We start from the raw sequence: 23,506 nt of genomic DNA on the forward strand, positions 1-23,506 counted from the left end.
CAAAGTCCATGGCATGGGTCATCGTCTGTGGCCGATAAGTGGAAGAAGGTTGCCCAAACGGCCTTTCGCATTTCATCCAGGTTTCCTACATTTCTTCTGATGGCCAAACCATAGTACGCCTGGAGCTTGTCTATTACTGCATCAGTCAGTCGGCCTCGGCCTGAGAGGCTCTTTCCATCAGAGAGTTTTCCTGCTTTGTTTCCTTTTTTTAGCCTTCGTAACCTTGTGCCCATCCTTTTTTGCACGTGCCCTATGCACTCAACCTTGGATATTTCAACGGAATCACCATATGGCATTTGTGCCTTCACAGCCATAAAAGCCTTGCTGTCACCATCCCCAAGATATTTGACGTATCGAACGCCGTGAAGCTCCTCACTCCTGCCGAAAATTTTCAGTGCTCCTGCGACTTCCATTCCACCGCTGGTGCCTTGGTAGTTTCTTTGGCACACCTCTCTATGAAGGGGGTCACTGTTTGTACCCTTGATGCTGCACTTTGGACAACGTTTAGACAAAACCTCCACATCCAGCACTTTCCCAGAGTCTACACTGGTCGCAGAGACTATGCCGTTATTGGAAGTATGGCCTCGCTTCTGCCAGCTTCCATCAAGAGCAACTGCGATGTCTTTATCCCCCTCATTCAGCTGCACAGCTTCGTCAGCTGCCCTTTTCATCGACTCCTGAGCAGCAGCTTCGATGTGACCTAGAAGCTCTTGATTGTATTTCGCAAACTTTGTCGGCGGCTTAGGAAGGTTTAGCATAGCACAGAGTATATTTCCTGCAGCCATTCCCTTACCAATGGACCTCAAGGCATACACTAACCTGAGGTTGGCTTCATAGAGGCCAGAAGTAGTTTTCTTCGACGTCTCAAATCGTTGTACGGCACTACACACTTCACAGTTCAAACTGTAAACGCTTGCAACACCTACCCGTTTTGTCACAATTTCGATGAGCTCAACACTTCCACCGCACTCCACCGCAAATCTGTGTAATTGCGGCACAAATGCCGTCCATGTCCATTAAGGCATATTGGCTGCTGCTCTGTAGCACATCCTCTTCCTGGAAGCACAGAGAAAATCTTGAAAGCTTCGATGTCGAGGAGCTGGCGCGTTCGGCGTTCGGGATCTCATTCGGTCGTGGACATCCTTTTGCTTTTTCACGATGAGCGAAGCGGTTGCCGTGAAATTCACGCCTGACGAAGGCCTTCTTTGCCCTGGGCATCTCAACTTATCAGCAGCAACCAACACCGGCACAATTTACAATACTGATCGAAAGGGATAGCACTCGGACGCAGCTGCATGAAGGTTGCAGAAACGTGGAAAAAACGTGCAAAGCGTCTCAGGACTGTCTTGGCTAAAAAAGAGGAGCTGTACAATAGTTGCCAGACAATTTTTTATATGTAGCTGATTTTAGACAAGTTTTGAAATCAGGTGGTGGACTTTTTGGTTGAAAAAATTGACGTTAATCCTGAAAGGGGGCGTGGCCGCTCACTACTTGGTTTCGGAAAAAGCGTTTTTCAGCCGTAAATATGGCTTTCTGAGGAAAGTGCGATCATGGAACATGTGTAGAAAGAATTGAACTTCTAAAATTCCAAAAGAAAAAAAAACGACTTTTTTCTAATTTTACCTTACCCTGTGCCCTTAAGGAGCGCAAATGACGCCTGTCTCACATATCCCGGTGGGCACCAAAACCACGCCGTAAGGAAGAGCAGCCTTCTAAGACAACACCCTGTTCACCAGACGGGCCTGTGTTCATTCAAAACCATCGAGCTTGTTTGACACTGCGATGAAAATGCGCGGTCTGTCCGAGATTACTCCAGAGAAAACATATTTAAGCTGCGTAAAGTGTGCAAGGAGCTATGCTTTAGAGATGAAGCTGTTGAGTTTATGGGAGAGTTGTGCTCCTTGGAACAGTTTTGGTTTTCTCACGTGAGTGAAACACGTGTGCGCTCTTGATGTTTGAGAGTGCAGCGCAAAACAAATGTTTGAGATGTGTTCTAAACTGCCAGAACAGGCAATAAAGACAAAAAAGAGCTGGGGTGGCGGAGTGGTTAGCGTGCTCATCTAGAACTCCGTAGGCCCTTGTTGGAGCTGTCCCATACTCGACCAATTTCCTACTAGGTTTGATTGCTTCTGGGATTTTTCGCTCACGACCAACGCCGCCGACGGCACCGGCTTTCCTGCGACACGAAGCCCTTGTCGCGTTAAGGGCTGTCTCTAGCAAACTTTGATCGTGCACGGTGCCTAACACAACGTGGAAGCCGATAATCTCCCGTCCACACCTTGTGACGCATTGTGGCAGCGCACAGCACCGACAAACACAGCCTAAACGGCACCGAAAGCCACGCAAAATTGCGTCCGCTGCTCCGCAAGCGAACCGCCCTTTCTCCGCGGCGGCCCCGCATGCATTAGAGGGCGAACATAATCTGTGCACGCTGTCCGCCTCGGTGGGCGAGCAGTTTCAACACCTAAGATATTCTCAAACTGTGCCCGAACACCACAGCTATTCAACCATGTACCGCGTTAGTTAAATCCCGACTGTTTTTTGTTTTGTCAATAAGGGGGATAGCACGAGGCCATCCCCCACTACCAAAAATTTACGTGCCCATCGACCCCATTTGGGTAATGGCAGAGGTCAGCGCGGACGTAACAAAATTACCGGGCCTCACTCCGGAGGTGCCGCCATCTTGATCGCGGACACCCCGCACGAAACCAACCATCCGGTATCCTGTCAAAAATCCCTTGGCGCCCGTCCAGCCGAGCCACTCACATCAGCGCTACGTCCTGTCTCGGTCAGAACATTCCTGGGGCACAAAAAAAAATGCACGTCACCGACGGTATTGCGAGTACGCTTCGCTTATTAACAAAGCCCCGATAATATTCCTTGGGGCTTTTAATTGGATTACTTTCTTAATGCAGGGATCGACTTCTATGCGATTCAAATGCCTTCTGACCGAGCGTTCAAGTCGTTCTACATTTACACTAGCATTACAAAAAAAAAAATGCAAGTCACGTGTTCCCTAGCTTTTTCGCCTGGCAACTCTGCGCTCCGAGGCCGCTCTTCCTCCTCTGAGAGTGAAGTTAATGCGCTGGCTGCCGACAGCTGGCGACGTTGAGGCGACCAACGTTTATAGATATATACTTCAGTTTCGAAACTCCTCGGCGCGCCCACGGGGAGGAGCTGGCCTGCCGCGGTTCCTGCCACCGCGGCGCTGAGGTCGACGGTTGAGCTGTCGGAGCAAGCGTCGTCTGCTAACCCCCAACGTTTCGCTTGCGCAGGGGTTTCCGAGTTCGCTGGTAGAATGTTTGTTCAGCGACTTTAATCCACAACTAGGCACGCTTGTTTCAATAAGGCACGAGTTGAGTTTCCCCCTTCATGTGGCGATGAGATGAAACACCTTGTTGATGATGAATTCGGGGTTTCTTGATAACCCGGCGGTTCTAACTCGCAAACATTCAAATTACTCGAGGAAAGGAGAAGGTTTACTATTTATTTACTGCATAAATAAAACAAGAAGAAACAAAGCAAGGAGAAATTTATTTACATGACTAAACCGTTGATAAGACGAATTCAGCCCTCGTTCAATCCAGCGCGCTTGTTTTTAAACCCTCTGTCCCCGCGGACAGCCACCAATAAATGTACAAGCGACACACCTCACCAATCAGTGGTTAAGGAATAATAATAATAATAATTGGTTTTTGGGGGGAAAGGAAATGGCGCAGTATCTGCCTCATATATCGTTGGACACCTGAACCGCGCCATAAGGGAAGGGTAAATGAGGGAGTGAAAAAAGAAAGGAAGAGAGAGGTGCCGTAGTGGAGGGCTCCGGAATAATTTCGACCCCCTGGGGATCTTTAACGTGCACTGACATCGCACACCACAAGGGCGCCTTAGCGTTTTTCCTCCATAAAAACGCAGCCGCCGCGGTCGGGTTCGAACCCGGGAACTCCAGATCAGCAGTCGAGCGCTGATCCGGAGTTCCCGGGTTCGAACTCGACCGCGACGGCTGCGTTTTTATGGAGGAAAGGAAAATAAGGTTTCCGCCAACTAATCACACATTGGGGAAAGAGTGCTGATTAAACATTTGGGAAAGGAGAGGTTGCAATCAAATACACGAGCAGCACAAACGTGACCACCCTCTCCCACGGCACCCACGGCACAGCGGTTACCACTTTCCTAACATATGTCCTCTCTTTCGCACACGCGACCAACATATGCTGACGAGACAAACGCTCAAGTTGTTTACAGATCACACCGAAAGAGAAGACAGCCGTTACGGGAATAGTGGGTTTCCGGTCACTCGGCTAATACTCAACCGTATCTCGTGCATTCCCGAAGCATCAGCAACTCCTTGTCAACGCACACCTGTCGACACCTGTACATGGTTAGGCTTCTTAAGACGGGCTAGCCCGTGACCGCGCGGAGGAGATAAGGACGTCCGCCGCAAGCAGGGGAGGCCGGGACGGGACGGGTCCCTTTGTTGGCGTCTTCCAACCCCAGTGGAGCGGCCTTCCTTGCGAACACACGCGTGGATAAAGGTTGAGTAGAGTTGGCTTGTTATTTTTTTTTTGGTAACACTACATACGCTGCGCACCCGCTCCTGCTAGCACACAGCAAAGAGATGCGTCAACATGCGGCGTTCACCATGCTGACATCTGCGACAAGAGTGCACACGGGCTAGTGTGCATATGGCGCTAATTTAGGTGTGTTGCGGTATAATTTCAAATGCACTTGCTTATCATCTGTCGTGTCAGGCGACCGTAGCTCTGTGCACACGTGTCCCGGCGACCTCCAATAATTTTAAGTGTGCTCAGCGCCCCGTTAGTCTAGTTTACGTTGCCGCTCATGATGCAACATTGCTCAATGTACTGATCCATGATATACTCTAACTGCACCACTGGGCAACGTACCGTCGTTTTAATGCGAACATTCCTAATGAAGGATCGCGTATGAGGGAAAGCAATCGCCGAAAATAAGTGACACCAAGCAAACTATTGAGAATAATAAAAGTACGATATTAAGGCGATTAAAAATGAAAGGAGGCACTTGAATTTATTGCCAGTTTATACTGTGGACGTATGTAGAGGTAAACTCCAACGAGCATTCTTTTTATTTTTCCAGGCCGTGTTCGGCTGCTCCAGCCTCGCTCTGGGCCCCGGCGACCTAGCACCACTAGAGACGCTCTCTTTGCACGGATCTTTTTTTTTTCTGCATCTTACTTTTGCAAAAAAAAAAGAAATGCACGTGTGTTGCTGAATAAAAACGAACGTTCCAGGCAGCTTATCGAAAACTGATGTTCAATTCTCCTGAACATAGGCGGCCTCTTATTTCCGTTTCATAAGAAAATGAATCAAACTTCTAGCAGGCATGGTAGGGAATGGGTTGGTTTATGGGGGTTTAACGTCCCAAAGCGACTCAGGATATGAGAGACGCCGTAGTGAAGGGCTCTGGAAATTTCGACCACCTGGGGTTCTTTAATGTCCACTGACGTCACACAGTACACGGGCCTCTCGAATTTCGCCTCCATCGAAATTCGACCGCCGCGGCCGGGATCCAGCCCGCGTCTTTCGGGCCAGCAGCAGAGCGACATGACTACTTAGCCACCGCGGCGGCTGCATGGTAGTGAATTGACACTCAGCGTTTCAGTAAGGCATATAAGTGAAAAGCAAAAAAATTACGGGCGGTTTCGCTTGGGTTAACTATATATATGAATTATAGTGCGCTAGCACCGTTCGTCCTGTTTCCCATGGTTTATCTTGACATTCCATGCTGTTGCTTGGCCTGAAAAACGATTACTTCATTTGATATGCCATATGATGTAAGTTTGCATGTCATTGCATCATTTTAGACTTGTACTGCGGTAGAATTGGTAATTCTCTACATTCACAGATAATTGGGAGTACTGATTCCACTCCAGGCGAAGCGGTGCAGCGGTTAAGCTACGCGCCACCGCCCTTGCGATGGTGGGTGCTGCCATCGTTGGGGCTTGTGAGACTTGTCCGTTTGATTTTGAAGTGGCGTCTATAATGTTTTATTTTAAGCTACCGCATAAGGGGCCTCTGAGCTGCGGCGGCCGTAATGCAGCTGTTGCGCGATCGTTCGCTGCCGCGCCGTGTGCGTGGGCTTTGTTAAACAGAATGTTTGAAGCTGCTGTGGACACAAAATAATTTTCGGCGACCTCGTTTTTTACTTGCCTAACTCGTGAATGGCTGGAACAGAAGCGAGGACGCTGCTCTGCGATCCTTCCGAGCTCGTTACTGAAATGCGTTCACGGCAAACTTTTTTTCGTTGATCGGCACGAATGCTGAGAGCATCGTTATGTATACCGACCCTTGATTGTAAAAGGTAAACCGTCACGCACATTCTCCCAGATTTAGGCCGATGAGCATAGCCGTCCATTCAGACATTGTATGAGCAGTATATGCGCCAACGCTGTAAGATGATGCCCGCCGTGTAGATCGCATGGGTAACTTCGGCCAACTGGTGTTCTTTGATGTACAGAGACACATCAAGGGCGTTTCCGCATTTCGCTTGCATCAAGAATATTCCCTCCGCAGCCAGGAATAGAACCCCGCGCTCTTGTGCTGCGTTGCGGAGCACCTCCAGCGCTGTAGGAACGAGCTCAGGGACCGAAAAAAGAAACCAAGTGTGCATTTGCGACGTTTTAACCGTTTATGGTTTATGTGGGTTTAACGTCCCAAAGCGACTCAGCCTATGAGGGATGCCATAGTGAAGGACTCCGGAAATTTCTACCACCTGGGGTTCTTCAACGTGCGCTGACATCGAGATTAGTGCAGTGCACTTTTAGCTACAGGACGCGGAAATGGTTAATGGAAATTCCCCTGCCATTCCTCCTGTCAAACTCATATTTTACGTCGAGATCGACGATGCTGAGCTGTTGTCTACCTGCAGGAAATATTGGCGTGAACACGCACAAGTAAAATACTTAACAGACTCCAAATTGTGGTTGGCGGATGTCAGTTAACAATAATTGCAGTTGGCATGGTGAAACACCTACGTGACCTCAATAATTATGGGCCATGAAATTCTCAATCGAGCGTTCTCGGGCCAGCAAATTAGGCAGCATCATATTTGTTATAAATATTACTACCATGTTCTGTTGCACCAAAATATACAGTCGGTGGAAACTGGCCACGAAATCGCCGACCGATATTAATTGATACGCTGCCATGGCACGTACAGGTAACGCTCAGCACCTACACAATGTTAAGTACCGGGACAACTGCTCAAGACAACAAACTTTGATCATCAGACACGCATGATAAATTCCAGCCACCTGTGCGCAGTTTCTTTTGAGTGCTCCATGCTGGATCTGCGTCTCTCTGTTTTTCACAGGCCGTCCCTGAGGGCAGTGCTGCAGCGGGGGGCGCAGACCGATTGCTTGCCTGCTTGGCACACGTGGCTGCAGACTGCTCCATTCCGCAAGCACTAGATGTTTTTTTTTTACGGAATTCCAAACGCTCTGCAGGTCTCTTGATGCGAGCACCACATGCAATCATTTCGAAGATAAATTATTGTCTCGAACACAGGCGTTCACCCCAAGCCACGTCGCTTCTGCAAAGCGCCGATGCGATAGGCGGTGGATGAACAATACACTTGAGATCTGATAAATAAAAGATGCCTAGGTACTGTCAGTCACCGAGCCGAACACTTACTTCACTATATGTTTAAAGCCCAAAATAGGATTATTAGTAAAGAAACCTAGAGGGTACAAAGTCTGTACATTCAGTGGCTTTGCGAGAAATCAGAAAGAATCCAAAAGAGGTAAGGAAATATAAAAAAGTAAAAATGCACCATAAGAAATATTCCCGATGTTATCAATGACATAAACTATGCAACAAAGCCGGAAAAAAAGGCAGAGCGTTTTAATTGATGCTTTCAGTCAGTGTCCTCACAGCCGACCGATACGATAATAGAGGCACCAGAATTCTCCAGTTTTACGCGAATGAATGACAGAACCTTTACAAAGCACGGTACAGGAGATCAAGCTACAGAAGATCAAGCTAACCTCTTCCCCTCGCCCAGATCGAACTTCTAATCGGGTCTTAAAAAACTGTGCATCTTCGGGTCTCGCCTTACTTGATAAAGTTGTTCACGAAGTCGCTTGAACTGGGTGAACTACCGCTTGATTGGAAGCGGGCAAAAGTATTTCCCACACAAAACACTTGGAGTACAGCAAACACCAGCAATTACAGGCATATCTTTCTAACAAACGTAATCTGTAAAACTTTTCAAAATATAAGCTATAACAACCAAATTGATCATCTTCAAAGCATTAAATTTTTTTGCAGGTCTCATCATGGATTCAGATCTGGTTTTTCATTTGACAAACAACTTATAGAATTGCTACGAAACTGCTGAATCACTAAACTGTGGTATTCATGTGTATTGCATATTTTTAGACTATAAAAACGCCTTAAATTCTGTATGACATAGTTTCTTAATACAGAAGCTTTCTGCCCTTAAATAACCGAATGCATTGCTGGCATGGCTTACGGCGTATCTGTGCGAACGAAAGCAGTGCGTAATGGTGGATGGAATGAATTCATCAGAAGCACTCGTGTTTTGTGAGGTGTCCCTCAAGGCTCGGTTTTAGGGCCGCTTCTCTTTCTGATCTATACCAACGATCTGCCAGCATATCTGTCCAGTTCAATAAGATTGTATGCAAACGACTGTGTGTCTACCGCAGTATCCCCTTGTGAAAAATTTTCGGAGCTGCTGCAAGATGAGCTCGATCAATTATTTCCTGGTGTCTGGATGGGAATATGGCCCTCAATCTGTCGAAGTGCATTACACTCACATTCACTAAGAAAAGAAAATCTATAGCTATTTCTTGGGCGCTGTACGCGTGACTGCAGTTGTAGAACACAAATATTTGGGAGTTCTGCTTGCAAGCGACCTGTCATGGAATGCCCACATCCGCTACTTATATCCAAAGCCAGCCGCGCTCTCAATGTTATTCGAAGAAATTTCTGGCAAAGCCCCCTTCAACTTAAATAAAGTTTGTGCTTGACCAGTGTGCCTCCAGTATTAGATAATGGTTGTTCTGCGTGCGATCCTGACACGAAGCAAAACATAAACGAGGTTTAACGTGTGCAGAAACGTGCAGCCCGCTTCGTTCGGGGCAATTATGACTTCAGGAAAAGCACCATAACAATTAAGAATGGCTTGGTTCGTTTATATGGGTTTAACGTCCCATAGCATCATCAGGCTGTGAGAGAAGCCGTAGTGAAGGGCTCCGGAGGTTTCGACCACCTGGGGTTCTTTACCACGCACTGACATCGCACAGCACACGGGCCTCTAGAATTTCGCCTCCATCGTAATTCGACCGCCGCGGCAGGGATCGAACCCGTGTCTTTCAGGCCGGCAGCCGAGCGCCATAACCACTCAGCCACTGGGGCGGCTGCAATTAGGAATGATCTGCATTGGCCACTGCTTGAAACCAGGAGAGAATACCTCAGATTGTGCCTCTTCTATTACATATAGGGCAGAACAGGTATTGACCGGAACATATGCATGAAACCGCCTACTTATCTATCTCGTCGAATCGATCACTCAATCAGGATCCGGGAATACAGGGTACGGATTCCAACTTAGTGTCAAAATGAAAAGCGCCATAATCGGAAGCAGCGGCCACACCTGATTGGTCAAAAAACCGGAAGCGGATGTTGGTTCGGTTGTGGCTGTGAGCGACAGCAGGATGTCACTGCGTTGCGGTTGCCGCAGCGAAATGTCCGGCGGCACGTTTGCTCTTTGCCGGGAAAAAAAAAAGAACGCGACCAAAGCGACACAAGAAACATTCAGCCACAAGTTGGTTACGCATTGGATTCCACTATAAAGTAGTAATATCAAAGCTGCTTTATTTATCCAATTGACTTCAGCAAATACAAACAATATAGTACAGACACTCTTTTCTGCACCCTAAAAGCCGGGGGTGCACTTTAAGTAGAAAATACTGTACGCAACCACGCATGGCTTTTCAGTGACAGAAGGCGACCTCTACAGGCGTCGATCGCCGATGGGGAATAAAAGGCAGATAGCATGTTCGCACAACACGGCGTTTTAAATTTATCTTGGGGAAAAGGGAACGGAGAGGAAAATTTTTAGCATGCACTAACTCGCTGCACAATGCGCGCTTCGTGCCGGGCTGAACCAAGACGCCGTGACGACTTGCCGTCTGCAAATTCGCTGAATGTAAATTGGTGCGATGATCGGACAGGTTGGGCAGATGGTAATTTAGGTTTTTCGTTCATTTTATGCAGGCACTGCAAATAATTAAAAGACATGAGCTAAAGAAACTTTCCTACTGAGTTTCTCTTGATATACAGTATTGTGCGTTTTTATCGCGAAGAATTTCAAAAATTTCCCCGACTCAACCGCTCGCTCATTCGCGGCGAAATTGCACACAGACTTTGCGTATTATGGTGAGGTTTGTACCGTAGCAAGTTTGACAACAGTATTTACTTAATTAAGCCGTGCATGATGCGAAAGCGTAATCGCCTACGTCGAGGTCGGCGAACCAAAACCCGCAAACGACGTTTTTTCCCTGAAGGGCGGCAGTGGCGCCATCTGTTTTTGCAGTGGAAAGCGTCACGACAAGGCCGCCGAGGTGAGCGTTGCAAGAAGAGCGTGCCCTTTGAATATGCCTTTCCGGCCGTTTCGTCTGCTTCAACTCAGACTTGGGAGTTCAAACCCGGGTCGTTTAATGGGCTACCCAGGTCGCTGTCAGCCGTGGACTGATAGCCACCAAGCACGGATCGTCTGCATTCTGCCTTTTATGACGAATAAATGTTTTCCAATACAATCTGCTTCAACTGAAGCGCTTACAACAATTTCGGCGAATTCAGAGGAAAAAATATCAGAACAACTGATTTAACGAGGCTTTACCTTTCAAAGAATATTGTTGGCAGCGCTCTCCTCATTCAGCGGCCTTCTCGTGACGTTTTCCACTGCAAACAAAGATGGCGCCACTGCCGCCCTGCAGCGAAAAAATGTCGTTTGCGGGTTTTGGTTCGCCGATTTCTACGTAGGCGATCACGTTTTCAAAGCATGCGCGGCTCAACTAAGTAAGTACCGTTGTCAAACTTGCTACGATACAGAAGTTAACATAATACGCACGCTCTGTGTGCAGTTTCACTGCAAATGAGCAAGCGCTTCAGGCGGGGAAATTTTTGAAAATCTTCACGATAAAAACGCACAATACTGTACGTGTCGCAAGAATTCGCAGACTAACTTTTCATAGATTCGCCATGGTACGAAGCGCACGCAAGCCCATTGACGCCTTAAAACTAACTTGCAAGTTAACTCGCGAGCTCAATAATGCAGAGCCACACCACCGCGGCTATCGAGAACCGTAAGGGACACCAAAAAACCGCCTCTTGCCTGTCAATCGCTTCGGTGTAGCAGCGCGTCGCTGGCGACTGACCATCCATGCGCGTAAGTGGTTTCACGCTGGCAGACATTACACACGATCATGGTGCAGGACGCTTCAACAGCTAATAGGAAATGCATGTTCTGTGATTCTGTGTGTGCTACATTATTCAACATACGCAGACGAGACAACTCGGTGATAGTGGCGCCATCCAGTATGAATGATGAGAATAATTTCTGCAACAAACCAGTGCTCGTTAGGCCTAGGAGCTACCGAGACGTCCAACGAAATAAAAAACGGGCCAAATTTTTTGTCCATCCAATTTGTTATAGGCAAGAAAAGACGAAGCGAAAGTCCCGTACCTAGTTTATATCCAGTTCTCGGTCCGAAAACCGCAGCAACATCGACGAGTTCACTTCGAAGCGAGAGGCTCCACTTCCGAGGGCGCCGATATGTTGGCTGTCGAGCATCTGCTGCACACGCTGTGTGTTTGGCGTCACCGTCCGGTTTCTTCGACCCTTTTCGCTGCATCCGAACCACCACATCAGCTTCCAGCGTTTCGACCAATCAGGTGTGCCCGTTGCGGCAGATTATGACGCTTATTATTGTGACACAAATTCGGGACTCGGACCCATGTGCCGCGTCAATATTTTAAAATACACATTCTAAAAACAATCCATGCCTGGAATAATTTACCAGAACACATTATTAGTGCTCCTCCTTCATCTTTCTCTACTCAACTGCGGCGTTCTATGTCTCATTTCTGATGAATTTTTTTTTTGTTTATGTCACCAGGGCGTCTGGCGCAGATAGGCGTTTCCTTTCTCTTTAGTTCTGGTGTATATTTATTATGTCGTGTAGAGCCTCCGTATTGAATGTATGTAACCAAATCCTACTTTTCTTTTTTAAGATATTTAAAAGGAAGTGTTCTTGTGCGGTCAGTAACCGCGTTTTTCTGTATATGAACGTACGTATGTACGGATTACTCTATTTTGCCGTTTTTTTCTTTACACCCGCCTGGAATAATGGCCGTTGAGCGCTGTAGGTACTGTAAATAAATTAATAAATAAATATGGAGCAGCGCATTTGTTATAAATCTTACCGGCATGGCTGATGATGAGAGTGATTATGTATGGCGCTAGGGCATCTGCGGCCAAAGAGCGCCACGGCTGAAGGTATTTTTCGTTTGCTCAAGGTGAGGGTCAAAGACCAATTTCCTAAGCATTTCACCCTGATTAAGCTGAGCACCAGGCCAGGGGAAGCTTGTACCAATTGTATCACTGGTGGGTGCCCGGCGGCACTGGGGATCGAACCCCGCACCTCCCGCATGCGAGGAGTATTCTCAACCGCTAGGGCACCGCTGCGGTAAACCGACATGCCTCCTGCCTTTAATACCATCATGTTTGGTTGCACCAAAATATACAGCGGGTGGAAACTGGCCACGAAATCGCCGGCCGAAATTAATTGCTACGCTGCCATGGGATGTACAGGTAACGCTGAGCACCTATAGAATGTTAAGTACAGGGACCAGAGCTCAAGAGAACAAAATTTAGCTCCATGAATGGCGATGAAGACGGAGCTTTCTCGTGAGGAGGCGCCTCCATGTTCCATGGTGGAAGAAGGGCCTGTTCGTTGAACATCTGACACGCATGATGAACTCCAGCCACCTGTGCACAGTTTCTTTCGAGTGCTCCATGCATGCTGGATTGGCGTCTTTTCTTTTCACGGGTCGTCCCCGAGGGCAGTGCGGCAGCGGCGGGTGCGGACCGCTTGCTTGCCTGCTTGGCACACGTGGCTGCAGACGGTCGTTGTCTTAAAGGCCGCCTTGAACTTGCCTCTTTTGTCACATATTTGGGACACCCGGGAAACAGCACCTGTTTCTTGGGTGCATTTAAAAGTGACTCGCTATTGAAGTCGGCGTATAGTGCGATTTTATACCCTATGAGCGGGAAAGTGCTTCGCGCAGACGTGGTCGCTCGGTTCCAGTATTCAAGCTGCTCCAATGATTGCCTGGCGCCAAAGTTCTAGCGAGCAGGCTCCGACGGAGGTTTAAGAAGTGTCGCCGGGTGCGGACAACTCTGGTAGGTCGATCTGCGGTTGGTTACGAAGCAATGGCGTCTAATCGGCTTCTGCAACCGGCTGGAACCCTCAAGTGTGCCACCGCAACAACCAACACGTTACAGCCACTATGTACTACATACGTACGGGTGCCCCTAAAGTAATACGGAGCGGGCGAGCGGTGGCCGAAATGGAAAAAACTGCATACCAGCGCCCTCTATCAGCAGATGCGCAGCAAAGAGCAAGGGGGCGTCGGCACATCCGGCTGAGCCATCTCGATAACTTGATGCTCGCGTAATCGCCTCAACGAGCGAAGCTGCGCTGCAATCACCCCCGTCCGCCAGGGGACGGGAAAAGCAAAAACTGCACGCAGCCGAACGCAAACTTCCTGCACGGCCCGGACGAACAACAAACCCTTGCCTGAGGTATCGAAAGCGTCGCTGGCGAGCACTGATCGTAATGGTGCAGCTTCGCTCGTGGCGGCGATTACGCGAGCATCAAGTTATCGAGATGGGTCAGCCGGATGTGCCGACGTACCCTCGCCCTTTGCCGCGCATCTGCTGATAGAGCGCGATGGCATGCAGTTTTTCCTAGTGTTCCTGTATACGCTCCCGCTCGGAACAGAGTTGCGCGTCTGTTTTCCCTTGCTGCTCCGAACGCCATTCGCCGAGAGGCGGTCACATAATTTTCTTGACATCAAGTGCTCAACTTTCCACGAAGAAGTTCACTTCACAGGCGCAGTTCAGAGCGACCCCTCGTCAGCTCGACTCCTCATGTGAGCCCACGCTGTCGGCTACATTTCACACATTTTCCGTGCAGACCTGTGGCGTCAGGACTGGGGTTCTGCTGTGGCAGTGAGCGATGCAGTCGTCAGCTATGACTGCGTGCAGTGCGCCAAACTGCAGCAACCGCACTGGAAACGGCAAAGCGTTTTACGAACTGCCATTTGGAAGGTCAGCGGCTGAAGTGCGTCGACGATTGAAGCGGCTTTTGAGAATGGGCCGCGTTAAGTGCGACCAAATATCATAATTTAATAACTCATATGAAAAGATGGTGCTTTTTAATAAAAATTGGGTAAGGTAATAATATCAACGAGAAAGACTATTTACACGGCCCTTTAGACATTCGTCATTTCACTGCATTTAGCAACAGGGTATTCTGTAAAATGTTTTAGGCAAGGTATTTAGTTTGAAATTTTTTTTCGTTAGGTCAGACTCGCTGGTTGAATGCATTGGGGTTGCATTTGTCTGCTTGCCTGAGTCAAGTTGCATAATCATTTAACTGTGGGTCTAGGGAGATGGGTTTTCATATTTTCTGTACAGAACTCGCACAGAACACGCAGCGGCGCCAGTTGTGAAAAAAGTAATTCATCGCAATGCTCTTTTTTTCTTAGGACGAGCACGCAGGAAGACAGGACGTGCCAGATGCTGTCCCATCCGGAACGGGACTGCTTGTTCATCTGAACTAACTTGTTCCAGAAAAAGAATCTTGCAGCCTGTTTCTAGTACTTGTCAATTTCCCATGACTTCAATTTGCTGTTAACCTGCAGCGGTTTTTTCTTCATGCGGCATGCACACACTTGTGAAAACACAGATTAATTTTTGACGTTATGTTTAAAAACTTGCGACCGAGTGCAAATCGCACGCAAACAAAAATACAAGCCCAAACGCTCTGCAAAGCGAGCCCATGAATGCAGCCCCTGTACGCACGAGCGGCGGCTTTCCCGCACAGCTTCGAACGTGTTGGTGGACCTTCGGGCCACTCATATACAGGAACACTAGTTTTTCCCAGTTCGGCCACAGCTCGCGTGCTCCGTATTACTGTTGGGGCACCTGTACATACAGAAGGCCGCGATTACCATGCATTGGCGTCGGTTCGCGCCACCATGTGCGTTTTCACAACGATCACTGCGGCTGGTTACAAACCGCAGCACAGAAAGCCGGTTCTGGCCAACTTTGTTTATGCACGGTGCCTAACACAACGTCGAATCGGAGAACCTCACGCCCACACCTTGTGACGCACTGTGGCAGCGCAAGACACCGAGAAACACAGCCAAAAACGGCGCCGAAAACCGCTTACGCGAGTCCGCCGCTCCGCAAGCGAATGGCCCCTTCTCCGCGGCGCCTCCCGCATGTCAAAGAAGGCGAACATATTGTTTACACGCTGTACGGCGTACAGTTTCAACACCTAAGATGCTCTTAAACCGTGCCCGAACACCACAGCTTTCGCTCCTTAACGAGGCTGAACCGTAATAAAAGCGCAACTGTCTTTTGATTTGTCAACAAGGGGGACAGCACGAGACCGTCCCCCACTACCAAAAATTATGTGCCCATTTACCCATATGGAGTAATGGCGGAGGTCAGCACGGACGTCGCAAAAAATGCCCGCGCCTCACTCCGGAGGTGCCGCCTTAATGATCGCGGAACACCCCACACAACAGGGAACACCTAAGCGAACAGAAACAAGACGGACGTGCAGCCTGGCTATTCACAGCAACGCTACGTCCTGTTTCGGGGACGACATTGCTGGGGCACAGAAATCTGCGAGTCACGGACGCGTGTACCGAATATGCTTCGCTTGATAACAAAGCCCGTATGAAATTCCTTCCGGCTTTTATTTGAAATACTTTCTTAATGCAAGGATTGACTTACATGCGATTCAAATGCCTTTTGACCGAGCGTTCAAGTCGCTCTAACATTTTCTTCTGACAGGAGCCGCCCTCCCTCTCCAAGCTCCATTACAATATATATATATATATATATATATATATATATATATATATATATATATATATATATATATATATATATATATATATATATATATATATATATATATATGCAAGTCACGTGTTCCGTAGCTTCTGCGCCTGGCAACTCTGCGCTCCGCGGCCGTTAAGCTGCTGGCTGCCGAGAGAACGCGACGTTGGGGTGACTTCGCCGCAGGCCGAGCTAAAGTGTAGTACGAGAAGAGGGCAGTGGGCTTACTCTCCACCCAAGCCCCCACTGGCGGGCGCGCCGGAAATATAAACGATTTTTGATTCGCCGAAAGGCTGCGGCGCGGCGCTGATGTCAACCTCACTGTAGCGGGCCGTGTCGACCGTGTTGGACTGGGCGTGCGTGCTTGTGTTTATTATAGCGTTTTCTTGAAACGTTTTGCTGCTCGCGTTTTGTCTATGAACGTTTGCTCTCCAGTAACATGAGGAAAAGCTGTGCGCAGCGAATGTGACCAAGTCTTCGCGTAAAATTTTTGTAGCATGTCTCAACGCCGACAAAACCACTGCTACGCACCTGAGTGTAGAACGGGTGGCGTTCACGTGAAGGGTGCTCCAAAGATAGCATTATTTGGAGTCCCGAAGAACGAAGAGTTGCGAAAAAAAATGGGAGAAGAATCTGCACTGCGCGGACAGAACCCTGGAATACAAGAGCGCGGTTTGTGAATTGCATTTCGGGCCACAATATGTGCTTCGGGACTATGTGCGCACGATCGAAAAAAAAAATTATGAATTCCACGTGGGAATCCACTTCTTCGTGAGGACTTCCAACTCGCTCGGTTAACACATTTTCTCGATAAAGGGGGACTGTTGTACCCGTCGAGTGTGCTCTTCGACTTTGTCAGCAAGCTTGAAAACATTTTCACTGAATGCTTCACTTGTCATCAACTGCAGACTGACATCATCCAGGACATGCTGGCAGTTGTGAAATAAAGATTTGGACAAGAGGTTGGCTGATCAGCTCACGCACCTATTCTTTCTGCCAAGATCATCAGCTTTTACATAATCTCTCGGCTGCACTTTTATGTGAAAGGGATACAATCCAAGAAATACGGGCAAGCGAGAAAAAGCAAGGCATCTTAAGCTGAGCCGTTGCTCATGATGTAAATGTGGAAGTGCTTGTAACTGTATTGTTCAATTAAGTGACAAATTTTGTTCGAGGCCTGATAGCGAATAACGTTTGACAGGCCCTTCTTCACATTGCAGACATTAATCACGTAAAAGAATGTTAAGAGGCCGTGAACCACGGTATAAGAGAAGCATGCGCATTCAGGTTTCACTGCACAGCATTCGCCGACCCTTATTGACTATCTTAATGCACAAGATAAGCTTCAAGGAATACTGCATGCTCTCAGAATTTCCGTTCACATCAAAGACTACCACACATTTTGTACTACAGTTAGAGCTACAATCTGTATTTAGTTGGCCTGCGTGAGGCTAAAAAGAAAAGGTTAGATGCGCTCTGGCTAACTTCTTAATCGGTTTCGCCAGATTTAAAATCACTACCTTCAGCAGCATGGAAGCATCGGCGGAAAAAACCTGACAAAATTAGCATTTCCTTTGATACCATCCGTCTCTGTCAGATCGCTGATGATGACGTATCGCTGATTGGGTACCGCGCTACATCTCGCCCTTCCTGGAGCATAAAAACGCTAAATAATGAATTCCTTTGCAGACCAAGTGCGGACCGTCCGTAAGCCGTTTCCCCTCATAAAAGTAGGCGCAGGAATTAAAGCAGCGCGTACACAAGTGTGCGCGACCGAGCAGCACCGTAGGCTGGACCAGCATGAAGTTAGAGTGGTGGCGCCATCTCTCGTACTTGATATGAACGGCTTCAGAGGACCAGGGCCAGTGAGCCCACGGCCCCTTCTAGTACACTTTGCCGAGAGCCGGTTCGAAAGCAGTCATGCCAACAATGGGAATTTATCCATGGAGGAAGTAAAATTCCTCCTCCATGAATTTATCCCTACATCTAGATATTTTTTTCTTTGCTTTAGTTATCTAGCGTCCTTTTTTGAAATCCAGGAATTTGAAAGGCCATATAATCGTTATTTTAAGCGGCCTAAAGGCAGGTGTATCTGATTATATTGCTTTTCGAACGAAAAAAAAAAAACTCAAAAATGCTAGTTGCTGCTCGTCTATGTTTGGTGTTCTGCCAAGCCGATAGATGGCTAAAGCAGTTCTGCAACGGTAAATTATCGGCTGCTGCACAGTGAGGAAACACGAAACCATTAGGACTTTCAACCTGTTTAATGGGGCGTGTGATCTCCGGAACTACGAGTGACTGCGGCGCTACGAAAGAAATGTTTAATTTTTACACCGCGTACCTTAACCGTTCAAACGTGCTGCATGTCAGGTGGCGACTTCTGGACCAGGAGACTGAGGAAAAATGAGCCACGCAGAAAGAAGGCGAAAGCGTATGACCAATATATCTGACCGAGTGGTAAGCGGGTGCGAAGTACAGAGGGTGGTTGTAGGCGAGTAAAAAAGGGCCCTTGTACTTTTCCTGCAAAGCATGCAGATTTGATTGTAAGGGTTGAAAATCAGAAATCAACCGCCACATTGCAAGCTGCAAACACAAGAAAAGCGCTGCAAGCTTGCAATCGACCCGCCTGCTAATATACATGCCTTTAATAAATGGGCAAATTGAAGTAGACAAATTAATGTTGTCTGAATAAAATACTTTGATGTGTAGACGGGGCTTAGCAGACAATGCCGGCTCTTTCAACTTGGGACCAGCTCCTATGTTTTTTCAAAGGGCTGCACGGTTATTTGAGCGTAAAGATCTGCCTACTGAAGGAGCAGCTCAAAAGGCGGTGCGGTGAAACGGAGTCGTCTGCTCGAAGTTCACTTCAGATAGAGGGCGAGTGACTCCCCCTCTATCTAGTAGTGTCATCTCTGGGCTATGTATGGCAACTCTGCAAAAAATTAAGGAGAAAAGGTACAGTTGCGGCTAATACACATTTATCTCTCATAAAATGTATAACAAATGGATGAAAGAGTGAACTGCGCTGATACTTTGTCCAATCAGGAATCGCCCCATTCAGGAGTAAAAAACTATACGCTAGGTTTTTCGTCAATCTAGAGATTTTTAGAAGTTTATTTCAGAGATAAAACGTTGATCTGAGTCGGCATAACTAGCAAGCCAGTGCGTCCAACCGCGTTGTGCTGTCGTGCTTTCGTACCGTGTAACGTTTCGCAGCTTCCAAGGTCTTGCTTCTACTTTTTTTTATGCCTACGGGTGCTGCAGCATTCCAGCATTGAGTCAAGTTGTAAGTGCCAGCTTTGTTTTATCCTTCCAGCGATCGTTATGTGCTTCTTTCTCTTGGGCCCGTTGCACATGCATGCGCGATTTTCGACTGCGACGCTGCAAATTCTGCCCGTCTGCGACTGGGGAGGGCCGTCGGTCCAGCCGCAGGCGGACTAGACCGACTATTTTCGCTCTTGTCGCAGCATGTGAACTGGGCCTCACATCGCAGAACGTTAAACTCGTGCTGAGTCGCATTGAGGCCTGTGCATGCATCAGAAACTTTACTACGCGTCAGTACTGCCTTAACAATAGATGTGCACGTCCATTTCCTGGACTGTGGTACTACACTTCTTTCCTGCCCAGCTACCGTGCATTGGCTTCGGAGCACGGTTTGTTTGTTTGCAGTGTACGGCCTAATTGTATAATTCGGGGATAAAATGAAAACACAAGCTTTACCTAATGTCACGATGGCTACTTTCAAGTGAGTGGAACCGAACGATGCAACACGTATTTAGTTTCTCTTGTTTGTCATGTTTCAAAATCTCACTCTCAGAAATGCCTAAAATCGAAATTAACCCTGATGGTGTATCAGAGCTTATTGCCTCACTGAAAATATCTGCATCTGCCGGCTGCGATCAAATTAACAGTAAGCTACTAAAAAATACCATTTCATTGTCTAGCCAGGTACTGCATCTAATTTTTACGCAATCCTTAGATACCGGGGTTGTCCCTGACGATTGGAAAAAAGCTCAAATTACATCCATATTTAAAGCGGATGACCGCACGTGCCCTAACAACTATCGTCCCATTTCCCTCACTAGTATACCGTCTAAACTACTTGAGCACATTATTTTTTCCAATCTTATGACCCACCTAGAATCAATGAACTTTTTCTATCCGAATCAACACGGCTTCCGGAAGCAGCTGTCATGTGAGACCCAGCTCGCCGAATTCACCCACGACATTCTACAATACTTAGATAACTTTGTCCAGATCGACGCTATCTTTCTCGACTTTTCAAAAGCATTTGATCGTGTTTCCCATAATCTTCTTCTTTTTAAGTTGTCATCGCTCGGCATTCCACAAACTTTGCTCTCCTGGCTAGAACAGTTCCTTAAAGGACGTAAGCAGTTCACCTGTGTTAATAACTGTCGCTCAGGTTTTTCCGACGTAACATCCGGCGTACCTCAAGGTGCAGGCTTATCACCTCTTTTATTCCTCATCTACATCAATGACCTACCGATCAACATAAAATCAACGCTACGTTTATTCGCAGATGACTGCGTAATTTACAGCCCCATCCACGGCGCTAGCGCCATTGCCGCTTCTACAGGATCTAACCACTATCTCAGCGTGGTGTGACAAATGGCACATGCCTCTTAATCTAAATAAATGCCAATCCATATCATTCTCTCGCAAAAACACAGTTATTGATAGCACTTACAACATAAAATCGGTCGCCGTCACGAGAACATCATATAAATACCTAGGAGTACACATCACATCATCGCTGTCATGGACAACACACATTCAGACCATCTGTTCCAAAGCATCCCGCACACTTGGTTTTCTCCGGCGCAATCTAAAATCTGCATCACCTGAAGTAAAAAAGTTGGCATACATAACATTCGTACGTCCTAAATTGGAGTACGCGTCATCTGTCTGGCATCCATCACAATCGTATCTCATCTCAGATATTGAAGCCATTCAAAATCGCGCCGGCCGTTTTATTACATCGCAGTACTCAAGAAATACCAGCGTAACATTACTAAAACGATCCCTCGGCCTTCAAACACTAGCAACTCGCCGTGTTATTTCCCGTCTATGCCTCTTTCACTCTTTCTTTTATCGCTCACCAAGACATTTGTTGCTGCAGCCACCCCCACGTACGTCATCCCGCCTAAACCACAGTAACCCAATCGCACGCATTAAAACCCGCACCTCCGCAATGAGCAGTTCATTTTTTCCCGACGCCATAGTGCTCTGGAATGGCCTTCCCGACAACGTAATAACATGCTCCGATCGCCGCCTTTTCCGCGAGAAACTGGCTAATCACTTCTCATAAACATATTCATACTGCGACACCGAAGTGCCAACTGTTCCTTGTTTTCTTTTTGTATGTTTATTTCTTGCTTTTAGTTTGTATATTATTGTACACTTTTTTTGGTACCCCGTGTATGTTTCCCCCTTTCTTTCTTTTGTGTTCTCTGCTACTACCCTCCAACCTGTATGTACGCCCCCCCTTATGTAATGCCTTCGGGCCTTTAAGGGACAAATAAATGAAATGAAATGAAGTTATTTTTTTAAACAAAACGCTGAATTATTGAAAGGAATAGATTGAGTCAAATACTGCTCTCTTTACAGATCCCAATGGCATACTGCTGTGCACCACTGTGCCGGTCAGACAGCAAAAGGAAGGAGCCAGACATTTCCTTCCATGAGATCCCCGCCCAAGCTGCTCTGCGTGGCCAGTGGCTGACAGCAATACGAAGAGACGACTGGGTCCCGAACTGCACCTAAGACTATTCAAGGGAATGCGGCAAACATTTCAAACAATCAGGCTTCGCAGAAGGTAAAAGGCGCTGTCTGAAGAAGGGAGTTGTGCCATCAGTGTTCACAGACTACTTGTAATACTTGCAACCCCGAACTTTATTGGAAGGGAACAGTGTAAGCATAAGAAAACCATCAGGTTTGGAAACCCACCACGGCCAAGATGAGTCCCCGAAAAACGTAAGAAGCACGACGAAACCACGAGCGTTGAAGTGCCAGTGCTTGACGTTGAGAGTAAGGTCGCTGAACTCTCTCCTACTGCAAGTGGCAGCTATTTTGAAATGACACAACAGCATTCAAGAGGCATTTTTACAAACCAAGATAAAGTATTTCTTGTTCGCGCCGACAGAACAACGCAAGTTGACATTAGATCTTGCAGCCTTCTGACAGTGGAGAGAATGAAGTGGAAGAGGAAGGAGAGACACCTGAAGAAAATAATATGGCTTCGTACCGCAGTAGATCAATATAAAATGGAGCTGGAAAGTTTTTAAAAAGAGTGCAATTTTGGTGATATTATATATATCCTGGAACAAGTAATAATAATAATTGGTTTTTGGGGAAAGGAAATGGCGCAGTATTTGTCTCAAATATCGTTCGACACCTGAACCGCGCCGTAACTGAAGGGATAAAGGAGGAAGTGAAAGAAGAAAGGAAGAAAGAGGTGCCGTAGTGGAGGGCTCTGGAATAATTTCGACCACTTGGGGATCATTAACTTGCGCTGACATCGCACAGCACACGGGCGCCTTAGCGTTTTTCCTCCATAAAAACGCAGCCGCCGCGGTCGGGTTCGAACCCGGGAACTCCGGATCAGTAGTTGAGCGGCCTAACAACTGATCCACCGCGGCGGGTCCGGGAACAAGCTGAAGAAAAACATTGCTGCAGTATTCCTGCTAAACCAAGTTGTCAATTTCAAGGAGGAAATGCCGAGATGGAAGGAAGACAAAGTGCGACACTGCATTGTACCTATAGGTACCTTTCCAGAAAGGCCTATGAGCATATATGAAAGGAAAGATTGTTCAAGCTTCCAAGCAGGAACACGCTACAAAACTTCATTGGAATTACTTCCGGAGAGCAGGGATCTAGTGCCTTGGTGCAAGCCTGGCTAAGACCTGAGCTTGACAAACTTGAATCACAGCAGTCAAGAGTGTGTTCTCCCATCGTCGATGAGAGGCGAATCAAACCATAGCTACAGATAACTGGCCATGTGGACATCGGTGTGGCCACCGATCTTGACGGCAACATTGTACTGGAAAATTTCTTGCTTTGTTTTATAATTAACGGTCTGTCTACTTCATACAGAATTCCAGCATTACACTGTTTTCACTAAAGGGCTGAAATGGTGAGTATCTCTCTAAACTGATGCAATATGTTCTCACAAAATCGAAGAGGTAGGCTTCTGGGTGGTGCGCCTTGTAAACGACAACCACAAAGCTAACATGAGTGCCATGAAGGACCTCTGCGGTGGATTCCTCACGCAGAGGATACA

General features: G+C 47.4%; 2 non-coding genes across 2 annotated transcripts; both read right to left on the bottom strand.

Moving 5' to 3' along the window:
- Positions 1 to 2,555: 2,555 nt before the first annotated feature.
- Positions 2,556 to 2,716, bottom strand: LOC144105785 (U1 spliceosomal RNA). The gene has a single exon (XR_013308896.1). It is a non-coding gene; the product is annotated as a U1 spliceosomal RNA (small nuclear RNA).
- Positions 2,717 to 15,731: 13,015 nt separating this feature from the next.
- LOC144105768 (U1 spliceosomal RNA) lies at positions 15,732 to 15,891 on the bottom strand. The gene has a single exon (XR_013308891.1). It is a non-coding gene; the product is annotated as a U1 spliceosomal RNA (small nuclear RNA).
- Positions 15,892 to 23,506: the final 7,615 nt, after the last annotated feature.

The sequence above is a fragment of the Amblyomma americanum genome, chromosome 9 (genome assembly GCF_052857255.1).
Source record: "Amblyomma americanum isolate KBUSLIRL-KWMA chromosome 9, ASM5285725v1, whole genome shotgun sequence".
Taxonomy (NCBI): Eukaryota; Metazoa; Arthropoda; class Arachnida; order Ixodida; family Ixodidae; genus Amblyomma; species Amblyomma americanum.